The 19,553-nt window shown below is 44.3% G+C and overlaps 1 protein-coding gene across 2 annotated transcripts in view; it reads right to left on the bottom strand.

Moving 5' to 3' along the window:
* The window catches only part of CABIN1 (calcineurin binding protein 1), a 201,388-nt gene that overhangs the window by 48,704 nt on the left and 133,131 nt on the right, over positions 1-19,553 (bottom strand). The gene's annotated exons all lie outside the window — the stretch shown is intronic.

The raw sequence follows: 19,553 nt of genomic DNA on the forward strand, positions 1-19,553 counted from the left end.
CGGGCACCTGGAATAGGGTGTGGGCATAGGTAGATGGGATTCACCTGGGCTGAGACAGGGCTTTAAGGGCGGCGTCACGGGGACGCCAGTAGAAGCCAGGAAAGAAGCCAAGAAGACGAGAACGAACAGAAGCCGAGAAGAGAAGCAGAGAATGCCGTAGAGCCCAGATAGAGTGAAGACTTGCTGGGGGCTGGGAGGCCTGCCAGCCTCCCGGCCCCCCCAGCACCCCTGCCTGCCGTGTACCTGGTAATCCCAATAAAAGACCTGCAAAAAACCACTGAAGACTCTCACTCCTTTACCTGGTCTGCTGATCAGAAAACCTGCACTGTGGTCTTCCTGCCCCCTACAATCATCCACACCCTCTACTACCCACAGCTGCAGTCTCTGACTTCCTTGCCTGTTACGCTGCTAACATGCTCCTTTAAACAAGGTTTCAGCTGCTAATTGTGTTTTAAAATGCACAAGACAAGTGATTAACTCAAGTTTCCCTTGGATAACTCTGCCCTGTTAAGGGTTTCTCTTGCTGGATTTCCCTTGTTGAGGCTGAGAATCTTCTCCAGTTCTAAAGCTGCTCCCTAGTTCTATATTCTAATGAGAACAAAGGGACATGATAGTTCTTTTTCTTCTTTTATCTTCTTTATTTCCCTCCCCCTCTATCCCTCATATCCCCTTGGCCCAGCTCCGAACCTCTTCATTTAAAAACCTGTTTGGCAAAGAGAAACCCCACCAACTGGGAGAACATTTTTGCACCCAACACTAATGATAAAGGACTGATCACAAAAATCTGCAAAGAGCTGATGAGACTCAACAACAACAAAGAAAATAATCCAGTCAAAAAATGGGCAGAAGAGCTTAAAAGAAACTTCTCTGAAGAGGAAATGCAAATGGCCAACAGGCATATGAAAAAATGTTCAACATCACTTGTCATCAGCGAAATGCAAATCAAAACTACCATGAGATACCATCTTACACCAGTGAGAATGGCACATATTAAAAAAACTAGCAACAACAAATGTTGGCGAGGGTGTGGAGAAAAAGGAACTCTTCTGCACTGTTGGTGGGAGTGCAAACTGGTCCAACCACTGTGGAAAGCTGTATGGAGATTTCTGGACCTACTAAACATAGAGCTTCCATATGATCCAGCAATTCCACTCCTAGGTATTTACCCAAAGGACACAGAAACATCAATTCCAAAGAACACCTGCACCCCTATGTTTATAGCAGCACTGTTTACAATAGCTAAGCTTTGGAAACAACCCAAATGCCCAAAAATAGATGACTGGATCAAGAAGATGTGGTACATATACACCATGGAATATTACTCAGCATTCAAAAAAGATAAACACATGCCATTTGTCGCAACATGGATGGTGCTGGAAGGGATCATGCTCAGCGAAATAAGCCAGAAAGAAAAAGAAAAATACCGGATGGTCTCACTCATAGCAGGAATCTAGAAAACTTAAATAAGGGACCAGGAAAATGAATAACTATAAGAAAGTGAAAATCAAAATCAACAAAAAACTATGAACCAGAGACACTTTTAGGGGGGCGGGGGTGGGAGGGGAGGGATTGGGGTCAGAATGGGGGGGCTGCAATTGTATGGGGAATATAACAATAAAATTTATTAAAAAAAAAAAATAAAAAATAAAAACCTGTTTGGTTATAGGTGTCCCCTAGGTCCTATTTTTACTTTATCAGTTCATTTACTTTGTTTCCTTATATTACTCTGTAGGGTAAGGAAAAATGTCAGGCTTTTCTGCCCTTCCGCCATCAGGATAGATGATGGATCCTTGTCCTGAATGCATGCCTGATGGCGGGCACCTGGAGTAGGGAGTGGGCATAGGTAGATGGGATTCACCTGGGCTAAGACTGGGCTTTTAAGGTCGGCGTCACGGAGATGCCAGCAGAAGTCAAGAAGCAGCAGAACGAACGGAAGAGCAAAGAAGCAGAGAGCACGCCAGAGAGCCCAGATAGAGTGAGGATTTGCTGGGGGCTGGGAGGACTGCCAGCCTCCCGGCACCCCCAACACCCCTGCCTGCCATATGCCTGGTAAACCCCAATAAAAACCTACAAAACCACTGAGGACTACGATTCCTCCTTTACCCGGCCTGCATGGGAGCAGAAAATCTTCTCTGTGTCCTTTGTGCCCTTACAATTGGCATAAGTCAGCAAAATGATCCATGGAGATGGGTATGGAGCCCTCCAAAGACCTGGAGGGACTAAGGAGTAACAGACCATGTTTGGCTGTGACAACGCTGGAGGCGTCATGGTGGCAAAGTAGAGGGACAAGGTCTGGGAGCTGCAGGACGAGAGCTCACGTGAAGGAGACGCCCGAGAGGACCAGCCAAAGACCCCTGAGGCAGCAGAATCATCAGCGAAGAGAGGACCACAATTTGGAGCACGCCAGTGCTGATGCAGGGAGAGGCCAACAGACTTGGACTGATGGACTGACAATCCTGCCAGAAGGCAGAGGACCTTGGCAGGTTATGTTTTTTTGAGAATCTGGGGGTGGCCAGTGGGCTTTGATGGCCAAAAGCAGCCTGTGTATGCCCAGCAGCCAGGCAGAGAGGAAAAGCCAACTGAGAAGGCAAAAGCTGGTACTGATGCTAAGTTGAGAAGCCTTGAGCAGCTGTTAAGTCACCTAAGTATGCTGAAGACCTGTGAGTCTCGTAAAATCACCTGTGGGGGATGCCCTGCTCATTGTCGAGTGAGGATGAGGAGCTGAGGAACCCGTCCTTGGGGGACGGGTGGGGAATGCGGCTTGGGCTGGAGCCCAAGCCGCATGTAGAGTTTGGATCCCCGACCCATGTACTTGTGCAGTGGGTTGGCCTGAGTGCAGGGGTCTGCGAGTCGCATGGGTGGCTATGAAGGCCGAATGTTGGAGCGACTGCAGACAGAAACCCTGAGGGTTGGCGATTACCCCCAACAGTATAGAATCGCCAATCCCAGAGCTAGTGCATCCTGGGGGTGGATGCGGTGTGTGGCTTGTGGCTGAGACCACAGCCAGAGAAGGCCAGGGAGCCTGACGGCTCCTGGTGTGTTACAGTAGATGCCGTGAGTGGTTCCCCTCCCTCGTATGAGCAGTGCCTTCGGCAGCAGATTTGGTGGCTCATCTGCTGGTACCAATAATTGTCTTTTGCCACTAGGTTGGGGCCCTGCCTGGACTTACTTGTGTTCTGTTGTATTTTGTTGTTATATTGTGATGTATTTGCTTTTGTGGGCCATGGCTGCATTGTTTATGTTTGCTAAGAAAATTGTATATATGTAGATTGTATGGCAGAAAACCCTGAGGGGGTGGACTGCAGGGTAAGGAAAAATGTCAGGCTTTTCTGCCCTCCCGCCATCATGATAGATGATGGATCCTTGCGGTCCTGAATGCATGCCTGATGGCGGGCACCTGGAGTAGGGTGTGGGCATAGGTAGATGGGATTCACCTGGGATGAGACAGGGCTTTTAAGGTCGGCCTCACAGGGACGCCAGCAGAAGCCAAGAAGCAGCAGAACAAACAGAAGAGCAGAGAAGCAGAGAGAACGCCAGAGAGCCCAGATAGAGTGAGGATTTGCTGGGGGCTGGGAGGACTGCCAGCCTCCCGGCCCCCCAGCACCCCCGCCTGCCATATGCCTGGTGAACCCAAATAAAAGCCTGAAAACCCACTGAGGTCTCCAGGACTCTCCTCCTTTACCCCGTCTGCATGGGATCATAGAAAACCTGCTCAGTGGTCCAGTCCTGCCTTTACATACTCATGTAAGTATTTTATTGTTACAGATCTTACAGCCAAGTCTTTAACGCATTTTCAATTTATTTTTGTGTATGGAGTTAGCAAGCAATGTAACTTCCTGTTTTATATACATCTATCTAATATACCCATGCATCACTGTAGGGTAAGGTAAAAAGTGTCAGGCTTTTCTGCCCTCCCACCATTAGGATAGATGACAGAACCCTGCGGTCCTGAAAGCATGCCTGATGGCGGGCACCTGGAATAGGGTGTGGGCATATATAGACAGAATTCACCTGGGCTGAGACTGGGCTTTTAAGGATGGATGGCGTCATGGGGACGACAGCAGAAGCAGAGAAGCAGAGAGGACGCCGGAGAGCCCAGAAAGAGTGAAGACTTGCTGGGGGCTGGGAGGCCTGCCAGCCTCCCAGCCCCCCAGGACCCCTACCTGCCATGCACCCAGTAAATCCCAATAAAAGCCTGAAAACCCGCCGAGGTCTCCAGGACTCTCTCCTCCTTTACCCCGTCTGCATGGGATCATAGAAAACCTGCTCAGTGTCCGTTCCTGCCTTTACAATCACTTTTTAAAAAAATTTTATACTTTTTACATTGTCATTCATTCTCCTCTCAGGTGTAATCCTCATAAAATTACCACCAAGTCACCTGTGAACCGTCACTATACTCTCTTGTGCTCTTCTCTCCCAGGTTTTTCTGATCCTTCTCCCTCCTCAGCCGAATGTCTCCAATTTATAGTTTATTTTTGTCTTTTTTATTTTTCCCGATCCTTTAAGTTTCCGTATATTCCTCCTGTAAGTGAAACCATCCGATATATTTCTCTTTCCATCTGACTTATTCCATCGTGCTGTGAATGGCATGAGTTTATCTGATTGCTGAGCAATATTCCATTGTGTACATATACCACATCTTGGTCCAGTCATGTTTTTGGCATTTAGATTGTTTCCATAGCTAAGCTATTGTAAATAATGCTGCAAGGAACACAGGAGTGCAGGTTTGCAAGTTTCCTTTCGAATTAATGTTTTTGTGACCTTTAGGTAGATTCCTAGAAGTGGAATTGCTGGGTCATCTGGTAGTTCTATTTTTAGTAGTTCCCCACAGTTTTCCATAGTGATTGGACCAGTTTGCATTCCTACCAGCAGTGCAGGAGAGTTCCTTTTTCTCCACTTCCTCACCAGCATTTGTAGTTGCCAGTTTTTTTAATATGTGCCATTCTCACTGGTGTAAGATGGTATCTCATTGTGGTTTTGATTTGCATGTCCCTGATTACCAGTGATGCTGACCACTTCTTTCTCTGGCCATTTGCATTTCCTCTTTGGAGAATTGTTTTTAGCTCTTCTGCCCATTTTTTACTGTATTGTTTGTTTTTGTTGAGTCATGTGAGCTCTTTGTATATCTTTGAAATCAGCCCCTTATCAGTTGTGTGGAATATAAATATTTTCTCCCAGTCGATAGGGTGTTTTCTGTTTTGGTTATTGTCTCCTTCCACCATCTCTTATTAAAGAGATTATCCTCCCTTAATTGTAAGTTGATGACTCCTTTGTCATAAATTAGGTCTTGATATATGTCTGGATTTATTTCTGGGCTTTCACCCTGTTCCACTGGTTCTCCCCACCCCACCCCACTTCATATTATTTTAATTACTGTTGCTGAATAATACAGTTTAAAAGTAACATGATTCCTCCATTTTTCCCCCTCAGGATTGCTTTTGCTATTTGGGGTCTATTATGGTTCCATATAAATTTTAGTATTCTTTTGTTCTATTTCCTTGATGAACATCATTGTAATTTTAATAGGGTTGCACTGAAGGTATACTTTTTTTTTTTTTTTGTGGGACCCTCGCTGGTAGCCGGGGATCAAACTGGTGCTGCAGAGGCTGTGGGCAGCCTCGCAGCCCAGCGCTCAACCACTGTGCCACCAGGGTAAGGAAAAATGTCGGGCTTTTCTGCCTTCCCGCCATCAGGATAGATGATGGATCCTTGCAGACCTGAATGCATGCCTGATGGCGGGCACTTGGAGTAGGGTGTGGGCATAGGTAGATGGGATTCACCTGGGCTAAGACTGGGCTTTGAAGGGCGGCGTCATGAGGACGCCAGCAGAAGCCAAAAGAGAAGCTGAGAAAGAAGCAGCAGAAGCCGAGAGAGAAGCAGAGCCATGAGAAGAGCAGAGTGAAGCAGAGAGAAGGCCGGAGAGCCCAGAAAGAGTGAAGACTTGCTGGGGGCTGGGAGGTCTGCCAGCCTCCTGGCCCCCCAGCTCCCCTGTCTACCATGTGCCTGGTAAATCCCAATAAAAGCCTGCAAAAGCCACTGAGGATTCTGCATCCTCCTTTACCCGGTCTGCATGTGATCCTAGAATACCTGCCCTGTGTCCATGTCCTGCTCTTACGCCCAGGTATACATTGTTTTTAATAAAAATCATTTTGATTATATTAATTCTCCCAAGTCATGAGCATGGACTATCTTTCCATCTCTTTATGTCTTATTCTATATATCCTTTAGTAGTATCATGTAATTTTCATTGTGTAAATAAATCCTTCACCTTGTTAGTTAGGTTAACTTCTAGACATTTAATTCTTTTTGATGAGACTAAATGGAATTATTTTCTTAATTTTTCTCTCCTTGCACACTGTATATAAAGTGCAGCAGATTCATATACAGTTTGTATATAAAAGTACAGTATGTTAATTTTGTAACTTGCTACTTTACTATATTCATTGTTCCTAACAGCTTTATGATGGAGTCTTCAGGGTTTTATATTCCTAGTCTGCGAATAATGATAATTTCATTCCTTCTTGTCTAAACTGCACTCCTTTCCTTTATTGTTGATTTCTCTAGCTAAAACTTTCTAATACTAGGTTAAACAGAAGTGGTGGTGGTGGGCATTCTTCATTTTTTCCTAATCTTCAGGTAAAGATTTAAGTTTTTGATCTTCCAAAGTATATTAGCTATGGGTTTGTGATATAGAGCTTTGATTGTGTTGAGTTAGGTTCCTTTGGTTACTATCTTGTTAAAAATGTTTATCATAAATGGGTAGTGTACCTTGTTATATGCCTTCTCTGCATCTACTGATACTATTATGTGTTTATCATTTTGTTTGTTGATGGAATGTATTACATTGATCGTTTAACATATATTAAACAAATCTTGTATCCCTGGATAAGTATCACCCGGGCATGATGCATGATCCTTGCTGTTTACTGTAAATTTGATTGGCTGCTATTTTGCTAGGAATCTGCACATCTGTATTCATTAGTGATACTGGTCTATAGTTTTTGTTTTTCTGTAGTGTCCTTGTTTTGGTGTTAGAGTAACATTGCCATCATAAAATGTATTAGGAAGCATTCCCTATTATTGGAATTTTTGGGATTAATTTGAGTAAAACGGTTTGATAAAACTTACTCAAAAACCCATCTGGTACTGGTCTTTTGTTTGGGGGCAGATTCTTGATTACTGTTTGGATCTCCATAATTATGATCCATTTTTCCAAGTTTTCTGTGGTTCCATGTTGGTAAATTGCATTTTCTAAAAACTTACCCATTTCTTTAGAAATACCAAATTTATTGGCATATAATTGTTCACAGAAATCTCAAATGATTCATTGTATTTTTACTGTTATCTAGTGATTTCTCCTCTGCCAAGTTAATTTTGTTAGTTTTTCTCTCTTTTTTATTATCCTAGAGATTTTTAAAATTTTATCTTCTCAAAGAAACATTGTTTGCATAGTCTTTTTGATTTCTATTTCATTTATATTTGCTGTAATTTTTATTATTTCTTTCCTTCTAATTTTTGGTTTTGCTTATTTTTTCAAGTTCGGTGCAAACAAGTAGTTATTTGGATTTTTTTTCTTGTTTCTTAATATAGGTCTATATTGCAATTAACTTCCCTCTTAATACCACTTTTGCTGCATCCCACACATTCTGACAGCTTGTGTCTTCATTTCACTAGCCTCCAGTTATTTTTCAAATTCTGCTTTAATTTTCTCTTTTTAACCAGTGGTTATTAAGTAGCATCTTTATTTAATCTCCATGGATTTATTGCATTTTTTATTTTTGTAATTTTTATTTTGTGACTTTATAGCATTATGATCAGAAATGGTATGACTTTCATTGGTTTATTGACAACTGACTTTTGTCCCAACAGATGATTTATTCTTGAGAATATTCCATGCATACTTGGAAAAAATGTATATGCTGCTATTTGGGGATATAGTGTTCTGAAGATGTCTGTTAAATTCCTCTAATCTAGTTAATCATTTAAGGTTATTGTTCCTTTCTTAGTCTCTGTCTTGTTCATCTGTCCATAGTTGTAAGTAGAATGTTAAATTCCCCTGGTATTGTATTACTGTCAATTTCTTTCCTCAAGTGTATTGGTGATTGCTTTACATCTTTAAGTACCATCATTTTGTGCATATGTGTTTATAAATATCGTATATTTTGTTGTATTAAGTCCTTAATCATTATTTAACATCTATCTGTACTTTATTGCCTTTTTTCAAATTGAAAATCTACCTTATCTGATATAAATATATTTCTGTTCCTGCCTTTTCTTGATTATCATTTGCTTGTAGGATTGTCTTTCAGTCTTTTACTTTAAGCCTGCACTTGTCTTTAGAAAATGGGCTTCCATTCAAGCTTGACTTTATTTTATAATCCATTCAATCACACTTACCTTTTAACTGGTGAATTTAAGCCATTTACATTTGGGGTGATTAGAAATATATATATTTATTGCCATTTTGCTATTTTTTGGTGTTTTGTAGTTCATCGTGTCTTTTTTTTTAAATACCTTCCTTTTAAGTTTCCTTTTACATTGTTATGTGACAATACAGGTTTTTGTTTTGATGTTCTACTGAAATATATATGTGATGGTTTATATTTGTCACCTATTGAGTGGTTTGGTTTCATTATGCCTTGTAATAGCCCACATTTTTACTCTTCTCCTCTTCCACATTGCATAATTTTTGTCGTTTACTTCTAGATGGATGTTGTGATTTTATACTAATCCCTATACTAGTCTATTTCTTTCAAGGACAGGTTGGTGGTGATGTATACATTTAATTTTTGTTTTTCTGTAAAGTCCCTTATGCCTTCTTCTTGAATGATAGTCTAGCTGGATAAAGTATTCTAGCTTAGAAATCCTTCTGAGGGCTTTATATAGTTCCTGCCATTCCCTTCTTCCCTTCTTGCGGGCTTTATATAGGTCCTGCCATTTCTATCAAGAAAACCACAATCTAATTGTCTTTTCCTTTGTATGTAACTCTTCTGTCTCTGGGTGCTTTTAGTATTCTTTTCTTGTTACTAGTTTTTAACAGTTTATGTCTAGAGGGAGTATCTTTCTGCATTTATTTTGTTTGGGATTCTTTGGACCCCTTCAATCAGGATATTTGATTCCTTTTTCAAATGAGGGAGATACTGGCTATTTCTTTAAATAAATTTTTATGCCTTTTGCCCATCTTCTGAGGGCTCTTTAATACAAATATTCTTCCTCTTTAAATTGTACCAAAGAGGGCCTCCCTGGTGGCTCAAGGGGTTAAGCACCACATTATGAAGCAATCCACAGCCTCTGCAGCACGAGTTTGATCCCAGGTTGACCAGGGAGAAACACACATGGCGAGGCAGACCTCTCCTGTCTCGCCCGCTGCTCCCCTCAGCAGTGTGTTTCAATCAGTCTGTCTGTTCTGTTTCCCACTCTGTCTCTGGTGGATCCTCTCACCCCCCCCATCTCTGGCCTGTACCCCAGCTCTTGTATGCATAAATAAATAAATCTTTAAAAAAATACATGTACCAAAGAACTCATACACAGCTTTAATATATTTTTTTTCTCTTTGCTGATCTATTTATGTTTTTTTTTTTTCACAATCAGCTGCTTGTGTTTGTTTGCCATCGAGGCCTTACTGCAGTTATGATGTTCTTTATATATATATTTTTAAAGATTTATTTATTTATTTATACAAGAACTGGTGCATAGGCCAGATGCGCGGGAGGGTGAGAGGATTCACCAGAGAAAGAGTAAGGAACAGAACAGGCAGACTGATGTAGCACACTGCTGAGGGGAGCGGCAGGTGAGACAGGAGAGGTCTGCTGCCCCATGTGGGACTCTCGCCAGCCAACCGGGATCGAACCTGCGCTGCAGTGGCTGCGGACAGCTTCACAGTGCAGCCCTCAACCACCCGCGCCACCAGGGGAGGCCCAGTTATGATGTTCTTAAAGTCTATAATTTTCATTTGAAATAGTTTCATGTTTTCTCTATCCTTGTATCCTGCTTTTTCTCTTTCACTGTTTCATATTCACAAGTATCATTATGATTGTTACCTTGAACTATTCATCAGCATATTACACAGTTCTGCTGGATACCAGATTTCCAGATCATTTATACATGCTACACTATCACTTCATTTTTAGTTTTAGGGGTTGAGATAGAGCTTTTCCTTTTGTCTTGATGGGTTGGACTTATATCACATTTATAGGTGCAGGATATAATCCCAGATCATTTACCCAGAATCCTTTGGCATCTGTTGCTTCATAGACAAATGTTTCTGCACCTGTTGTATGACCAGAGCTCTGGTGCTGGCAGTGGGGAGGTCTAGAAAGGAGCCAAGGCTGCAGGATATTAGGTGTTTCTGCTAAAGAGTACCTACAGTTCAAACCTCTGAAGGTTCTGTTTATGTCTCAGTTGGGTGGTTGGGGATCTACAATGACCTCTCTTCCTAGGTTAATTCCTCAGTTTCTTGAATGATCTTGTGCTAGCATAAATCTACGTACTGGCATTCTATGACGAGTAGTTTGCTTTCCCCCACCAAGGATACTAATAGGAACAGAAAGATCTGAGAGCTGCTCATTCTCACTAGTGACAGGCAACTGACACAGTTCTGATTACAGGTGAATGAGGGGAGTATGTTTCTCAAGGACTATACATGCCTTCTACAAGAGACTGCCTCCCCTGTAACCTCTCTCAGTAGTTGTAGCACCAAATGGGGCTATGGTTACAACAGAGTTAAGGTTGAGGTTTGTTCTTTTCATGATTCAACTATAGAACCTCGTCCTGGGAAGCTTGACTCTGTTACCGGGGCCCCTATCTACTAAATTCTGGTTAATAGCAGCATGCACCTTACAAAGTTGTTACTCAGCTTTGACCCTGGATCAGAGGGTTGGGGTGGGTAAGGCAAGGCAGCTGTTTTGCATAATACTGCCACCAGCTGTAGAGTGAAACTCTTTTGTATTGAGGCACAGGTTTGCCACATTAATCCACTGTTTTCTCAGTAGCATGCTCTTCATTTCCCATGTATTAAGGGGACTCCTTGTTTTCATAGTTGATTTCTAGTTTGATGCCTTTATGGTCAGAGAAGATAGCTGGTATGATTGCAATATTCATGTATTTGTTGGTGTTTGTTTTGTGGCCTGTGGTCTATCCTGGAGAATGATCCATGTGCACTTGAGAAAAATGTATTTTTTTTTTTTTTTTGGATGCAGTGTCCTATAGATGTCTGTTAGGCCCACGTGGTCTAGACCTTTATTTAGGGCTATTGTATCCTTGTTTATTTTTTGTCTTTTTGACTTTTGGTTAGAGTGGTATTGAAGCTTCCTACTACATATGTATCTTCCCCAATGTCTGTTTTTAGAGATGATAATAATTGTCTGATATATTTTGGGGTTCCTGTTTGGTGAGTATATGTTAATTAGTGTTAATGTCTTCCTGGTGTATTGTCCCCTTGATCACTATATATGACCATCTATGTCTCTTGTCACCTTTTTTAGTTTGAAGTCTATTTTATCTGATATAACTATGGCTGCCCCTGCCTTCTCTGGGGGGCCATTTGCTTGCAGAATTGTTTTCCAATCCTTTACTTTAAATCTGTGTTCATCTTTAGCAGTTAGGTATGTTTCCTGGAGATAGCAGAAGGGTGGATTCTGTTTTCTATCCAGACTTCTACTCTGTGTCTTTTTATTGGTGAGTTTAATCCATTTACATTTTGGGTGATTATATATACACAGATGTCTGTACTTCCCATTTTGTTCATTGTTTCATGGTTCTATTAGGTATCTTGTTCAGTTCTCCCTGTTCATTCTTCTGTTGGTTTAGATTTTAAGGCTTCTTGTAATATTTCTTGGAGAGGGGGTTCAGTAGAAGTAAGTTTCTGAAGATTTTGTTTGTCTAAGAAGGTCCTATTTTTCCTTCACAGAGAAAGGACAAATTTGCAGGATAAAGTATTCTTGGTTGGCATTTTGTGTCTTGGAGTATTTTTTTTTTAAATGTTATTCCATTCTCTTCTTGTTCATAGTATTTCATTCTCTTCTTGTTCATAGTATTTCTTCAGAGAAGTCTGATGTTAGCCTAATTGGTTTTCCTTTATAGGTTACCTATTTCTTCCACCTACTCAACCTCATTTCTGTCTTGGACTCTCTGTAGCTTAACCATTATGTATCTTGCTGTAGTTTCCCTTTCATTATGGTAGTATGGTGTCCTCCTCGCTCCCTGTCTAATTTCATTTCCTTCCTTCAAGTTGGGGAAGTTCTCTTCAATTATTTCCTTGAATAGATTTTCAGTTCCCATGTCTCTCTCTTCTTCTGGGATTCTTATGACATATTTCCTTTTCTCATGATGTTGTCTGTCTAGATCTTGAAGTGTTTCTTCATTCTTTTTCCTTTGTATCTCTCTTTCCTGGTCTTTTTATATCTGTATTTTTGAGCATACTGATTCATTTTTCGATTTCATCTGTTCCATTTTCATGGCTTTTCCAGAATTTTTTAATTCCTCCATTGATCTTTTAACATCCTGCAGTTCATTTTTCTTATTTAAAGATTCATTCTCATTTTCAGTTTGTTCACTGTGTTTCTCATAGCATTCTATTGCTTTTCTGCTTTTAGTTTTTTAATTAAGGCAATTCAGATCGAGAAATTCTTCCATGTCAATATCATTAGGTTCTGGAAGCAGATTTTCTCTCTGTGGTTTATTGTTCCCAGTATGGCTTGCTTGAACATTTACATTTTTCTTTCTTCCCATTGCTTGCTTTCAGATTAGATCTATGTGTAGGGCCACTATGCCACTTATGCTGGCAGGCATGACTTCTGGGCACTCATACTGGGGTATGGATGTATCTTCCTTGTGTCCAGACCACTTCAGTTGGGCACATGGCTACTGGATGGCTAGTGCCAATGGGCAGGGCAACTAGGTGCTTCTGATGGGCGCCAGGGCTGCCAGTGGGGTTTGAGCACAGGAGTTTTCACTCCTCTCCCACCTGGGTTCATGGCTTCTGGGCAGCTGGTCCCAAGGGGTGGAGCTCCCAGGTAGTCCTGCTTAGCATTGGGGGTCACCCCTGCTGGCAGGACTTGGGTTCAGAGGGTTTTGCTCCTCTCTCACTGAGACACAGGTTAGCTAATCTAGCATTCCCCACTGGTTCAGGCTCCAGTTATTCAAGTATGGGAGCCCCAAACTCAAGCTAACAATTACCAACTTAAATAGATCCCACACTGCCATTTTCCAAGGCTGTCCTTTGTCTCAAGCTCCCCTATTTAGGAGAATGGGGTGTTTCACTCTACAGCTCTGGATACCTGTTGCTGTCTAGCACTAGGGTGTCTGCCTTTGCAGGTGTTGCTCTACTATTGCATTGTTCTGAAGGAACTCTGCTCCCCTACTCCTGTAATTCTCTTGAGGTAGAGACTCTCTGTCCTAGAGACTATGTGTACCTCACAACCACAGCATCATCCTTGGATTCTAAAGTATCCAGGGTGCACATGAGAAGTTAAGTCAACAATGACAGAGATATTCCATATCCCCGTGCGCCCTTTCTCTCTTGTGCTGTGCTGCCCCTGTAATGCTCCAAACACAATAATATATCAGTTTTTCCTATCCTCTCTGCTCATAGGCCCTCTTTGTGCATACAGCAGTCACCGGGTTGTCCTCCAGGGATAGGATCACTGTCTTTGTTTACATATAATTTGATTATAAGTACATGGAGGAGGCAAATCTAGTGTCTTCACTCTGTCATTTTCCAATGCTTGCTGCTACATGTTTTTGAGCAATGGGAAATCCTAGTTGAAGATGGAGGGTAAATGAGATCAAAACATTTATCCTAAGTTCCCTCCTGATAGGATTGCAAACAGTTGGTTACTAAAGGTCAAAAGTTCTAAAAGGCAGTCTGCTGCCTGGCTGGCCTAGGGCCCTGGACCACCACTCCTATGGGGGCTCCCAACTCTGCCCAGACTCTTATAAATTGTCCCTTTGTTAAGGCTCTTGGGATTAGCTGGTTTGATGAAGCCACCTGTGTCCTGCCAGGCCTCTGACTGGTAACCCTGCACTCACTCTCTAAACAGCAGCCAGAGTATCTTTCACACCCTTGGGCTACATAGCAACCTCCTCCCAACAATCTTAGAATGGTCCAACCTCAATTAAAATAATGGTCCATGGGGCCTCCCTGATGGCACAGCGGTTGAGCACTGGGTTGCGAAGCTCCCCGCGGCCTCTGCGGCACCGGTTCGATCCCCGGCTGCTCCCCGGCCACCGGAGGAGGGTCCCACATGGCGCGCAGACCTCTCCTGCCGCCCGCTGCTCCCCTCAGCAGTGTGCTTCGGTCCTTCTGCCTGTTCTGCTCCCCGCTCTGGCTCTGGTGAATTCTCTCACCCTCCCGCACTTCTGACTGTACCCAGTGCATGTATAAATAAACAAACAAACAAATAAATAAAAATACATGCCTCTTTAAAATAAAAAAAAAAAAATAATAATGGTCCATGACTCCACCCCACCTAGCTAAACCATTGTGAGCTAGAGCTCACATTTCTTCCCCGCTCCTCTTTGTGTAGCTAGTCATGCAGGTGCAGGCTTCTGGAGGAAACCTGTCTCATTGCACACATGCTGGCTGTGCTGTCTACCTAGAAGCCTTTCCCCCATTATCTCCATGGCAGTTCCCTCAACTAATCCAGGTCTTTGCTTAGAGAGATTTTCTCTGACTTCCTCATCGACATGGCAACACCCTCCGCCCTCTACCTACACTTAGTTTTATCTTTCTTCTTAGATACATCACTAGCTACCATCAGATGTTCTAGTCTTCATCCCCACTGTGTGCATGCAAGGGTAGGGGCTTAACTGTGCACACTGCTCTACTCCCAGAACCTCACACAGGGTCTCATGCATGACAATCATTCAGTAGCCAACAGCTAAAGAATGAACCCGCAAAAGTGCACAGGAACCACAATAGAGGGGAGACACTGAAAAGCAAGGAGTTCTACCATATCATGGGATGTGGGACCATGGTATGCTAGCAGTCTTTGTTCTTTCTAAACTTAATATTATTATATTTACAATGGACGCTGCCAGCTGAGTGCTCAATCCATTCAAATCACTGAATCATCTCTCTATGGACCCCATGACCTCCTAATGCCTGGTCCTACTGCCTGGCATGGAACGTAAAGCTCGCCACCTGCCTTTGGGATACTGGCTTATGGGTATACAGCAGGGTCTCAGAGCACAAGATGACTCTGATGCCAAAGATCAGTGATTTCTCTGGAAATGACATAGAAGAAATAGCACTGCCAGGCCCTCCTGGCAGAAGGCAGCCTCTAACCAGGCATGTGAACAGGCCCCTGCTATTTACCACTAGGAAGATAAACCACAGTAAGACTTGGCCAAGACACTGTGCAACAGGTCCTTGGAGCATGTTTTGATGGGAACAGGGGGCCTGGGGTGACCTAAAGCACCACTGAGATTGAGTGGCTTCTGTTCCCATCAAAATTTCATGCATGTAGGGCTCACAAAGGGAGGTTGCTTTTGTCATTGGGATGCTTAGTGGGCAGCATTTACTCATTTGACCTGCACAGCAAACCCTATGGTGAAAGGGCTGCTCTCCTCACTTTACCGTTAAAGAGATTTGTCCACAGGACTAGATGGGGCAGCTGGCTATCTCACTGAGTCTGAGTGAAGTTTGGGGAGTGACTGGAAGGAGTGACTCAGGTTCTAGTGTGCATACCAGCAAGAGGGATGAGTGGTGGGAGGGAGACACTCTAAATCTGGATTTGGGGAAGGGCCATATCTATGATCAATGCGAACTAAATAGCCCTTTCCCCATTACAGCCTCCTTAGCAATCCTCACCTGGGATTACCTTCTGCTGACAACATGGGGGTTATTTGTTAGCTATGTCAGTGAGCTGCTCCAATCCAGAGGGGAAATTCACATGGCAAAACGTGAGCTTCATGGCATGAAGGCTCAGGTCTACCCTTGAGAGGAGGGTGAGCCCAAGTTAAATCAAGGTCAAGCCTTGACATGTGCAGGTCTGGAGCTAGAGGCAGGGCCTAGAAGTATGCTTTGAGCTAAGTCCCAGGCAGGTGGCTTCTCCTATAGAACAGAACCATCTCTTCTTCAATCCCTCCTCTCCTGAGGTTGCCAAGAATGCCTGTTTCATTGGCCTACTCCCGCTCCACTGACCAGAAGCAACCCAGTTTGACTGGCTGTTGCACTCACCCACCTGCACTCACACAAGGAAGGGACTGATGTGTCGGCCTTGCTTCTGTTACACTCCCTGTAGGGTAAGGTAAAATGTATCAGGCTTTTCTGCCCTCCCGCCATCAGGATAGATGAGGGAACCCTGTGATCCTGAATGCATGCCTGATGGTGGGCACCTGAAGTGGGTACACCTGCGCTGACTGCTTTTTAAGGGTGACGTCACCGGGACGCCAAGAGAAGCTGAGAAGCCGAAGCTAAACCCGAAAGAGATGCCGAGAAGCAGCAGAATGAACGCCAGAGAGCCCAGATAGAGTGAAGACTTGCTGGGGGCTGGGAGGCCTGCCTCCATATGCCTGCCTGCCATATGCCTGGTGAACCCCAATAAAAGACCTGCAAAAAACCACTGAGGACTCTGACTTCTCCTTTACCCAGTTTGCATGGGATTAGAAAACCTGCACTGTGTCCATTCCTGCCTTTACAATTGGCGTTAAGTCGGCAAGATGATCCATGCAGATGGGTACGGAGCCCTTCGAAGACCTGGAGGGACTAAGGAGTAACAGACTTTGCCTGTGATGACACTGGAGGCATCATGGCAGCACAGGAGAGGGACGGGGTATAGGATCTACAGGACAAGACCATGCCTGGAGGAGGAGACGCCCAAGAGGACCAGACAACAACACCCGAAAGGACCAGCCAATGATCCCTGAGGCAGCAAGAATTGTTGGGAAGACAGGGCCACGATTCGGAGCTCGCCAGTGCTGATGTAGGGAGAGGCCAATGGACTTCGACTGGCGGACTTGGACTGAGGGACTCAGACTGATGAACTTGGACTGACAATCCCGCCAGAAGGCGGAGGACCTTGAAGGTTGATATGTTTTGGGACCCGGGGGGGGGGGAAACAGTTTTGTTTGTAAACCCCAGGAGATGGGAATCTGGGGGTGGCCAGTGGGCCTTGATGGCCAAAAGCAGCCTGTGCATGCCCAGCAGCCAGGTGGAGGAGAAGAGCCAACTGAGAAGGCAAAAGCTGGTGCTGATGCTAAGTTGAGAAGCCTTGAGTGGCTGTTAAGCAGCCTGAGTATGCTGAAGACCTGTGAGTCTCGTAAAATCACCTGTGGGTGATGACCTGCTCATTTTTGAGTGAGGGTGAGGAGCTGAGGAACCCGCCCTTGGGGGATGGGTGGGGAACGTGGCTTGCAGTGGAGCCCAAGCCAAATGTAGAGTTTGGATCCCCGATCCATGTGCTTGCGCAGTGGGTTGGCCTGAATGCAGGGGTCTGCGAGTCGCATGGGTGGCTGTGAAGGCCGAGTGTTGGAGCGACTGCAGACAGAAACCCTGAGGGTTGGCGATTACCCTCAACAGTATAGAATCGCCAATCCCAGAGCTAGTGCATCCTGGGGGTGGATGCTGTGTGTGGCTTGTAGCCGAGACTGCAGCCAGAGAAGACCAGGAAGCCTGACGGCTCCTGGCGTGTTACAGTAGATGCTGTGAGTGGTTCCCCTCCCTCGTATGAGCAGTGCTTTCGACAGCAGATTTGGTGGCTCATCTGCTGGTACCAATAATTGTCTTTTGCACTAAGTTGGGGCTCTGCCTGGACTTATTTGTGTTCCATTGTATTTTGTTATTTTGTGATGTATTTCATTTACTTTTGTGGGCCATGGCTGCATTGTTTATGTTTGTTAAGGAAAATTGTGTATATATAAAGACTATATGGCAGAAAACCCTGAGGGGGTGGACTGTAGGGTAAGGTAAAATGTATCAGGCTTTTCTGCCCTCCCGCCATCAGGATAGATGAGGGAACCCTGTGATCCTGAATGCATGCCTGATGGTGGGCACCGGAAGTGGGTACACCTGCGCTGACTGCTTTTTAAGGGCGGCATCACCGGGACGCCAAGAGAAGCTGAGCAGCCGAAGCAGAAGCCGAAAGAGAAGCCGAGAAGCAGCAGAACGAATGCCAGAGAGCCCAGATAGAGTGAAGACTTGCTGGGCCAGCCTCCCAGCCCCCCAGCCAGCACCCCTGCCTGCCATATGCCTGGTGAACCCCAATAAAAGACCTGCAAAAAACCACTGAGGACTCTGACTCCTCCTTTACCTGGTCTGCATGGGATCAGAAAACCTGCACTGTGTCCATTCCTGCCTTTACACTCCCCAACTTCTTCCAAGGTCTAACACATAGAGCACTTTCAATAAACATTTACTGGCTCAATGCTGACAGTCATTTGCTGCTATGTGGCTTTAGTGAGAAGCTGGGCCTCCAACTGCCTGACCATGTGAAGTACCTATGTCAGAATGCTTATCTCCTCCACCTGGAAAATAAGGGCAGAGTAAACGATCTGCTCCCTAGAGGCCCTCATCAGCCTAGCCACCCCTGGGGGCTAACTCCAGGCCCTGCCACATCTTCATCAAGGGGTTCAAAACAAACTATTGTCTCCTCTGAGCCTCAGTTCCCTGCTTGCCCCATTGGGCAGGATGCCAAGAAAAGCAACACAGAGGTGGTGCTGGCCCAGGCTGGGCTAACTTGATGTTCTACCGCAGTCAGTTTCTTGTTCTCTTTCTTTTGAGATATAAAATGATCTGGGAGGAGCAGAGGGAACAAAGAATGGGAAGAACATACCCAGAGTTAAGCCCAAAGAATAATCACAAAACAAAGCAGGTATTAGGAAAGCCATTAACTTAATCAAGAAGCCCTAGAAGAAATAGGAAGTACCACCAGCATTTATAAACCTTAGACTCCAGGCAGGGGGCACATATACCTGGTATGTCTATTCCCTGGCCCCAGAAGTGGGGTAGTGGCTTCTCATGCACCACCAGGCCCAACACCATCCAGGTAGATGGTGAAAGAGAGAGATCAAAGTCTTTTGGAGATCAAAGTCTTTTCTGATTCTAGCTGTCCCAGTGGTTATGAAGTGGGGTTTCAATGTGGTTTGGATTTATATTTCCCTGAAGATTAATGGTATTGAGTATCTTTTCCTGTGCTTATTGGCCAGTTGTATATATTCTCTGGAGAAATGTCTATTCAGATCCTTTACCCATTTTAAAATTGGGTCGATTTCTAATTATTGTTAAGAGTTCTTAATAATTTCTAGATATAAGACCCTGCAGGGTAAATGATGTCAGGCTTTTCTGCCCTCCTGCCATTAGGATTGATGATGGATCTCTGTGGTCCTGAATGCATGCCCGATGGCGGGCACCTGGAGGAGGGTGTGGGCATACGTAGGTGGGATACACCTGGGCTAAGACTGGGCTTATATGGGCGGCGTCACGGGGATGCCTGCAGAGTTAAACAGGGACCAGAAGGAGAACAAGCGAAAGATCAGAAGAGAATGAGAGCAGAACCAGCAGAGCAGCAGAGGCCACGAGAGAACACCAGAGAACCCAGAAAGAGTAAAGATTT

Source organism: Talpa occidentalis, unplaced genomic scaffold (genome assembly GCF_014898055.3).
Source record: "Talpa occidentalis isolate TD23 unplaced genomic scaffold, MPIMG_talOcc4v2.1 talOcc4.8, whole genome shotgun sequence".
NCBI lineage: Eukaryota > Metazoa > Chordata > Mammalia > Eulipotyphla > Talpidae > Talpa > Talpa occidentalis.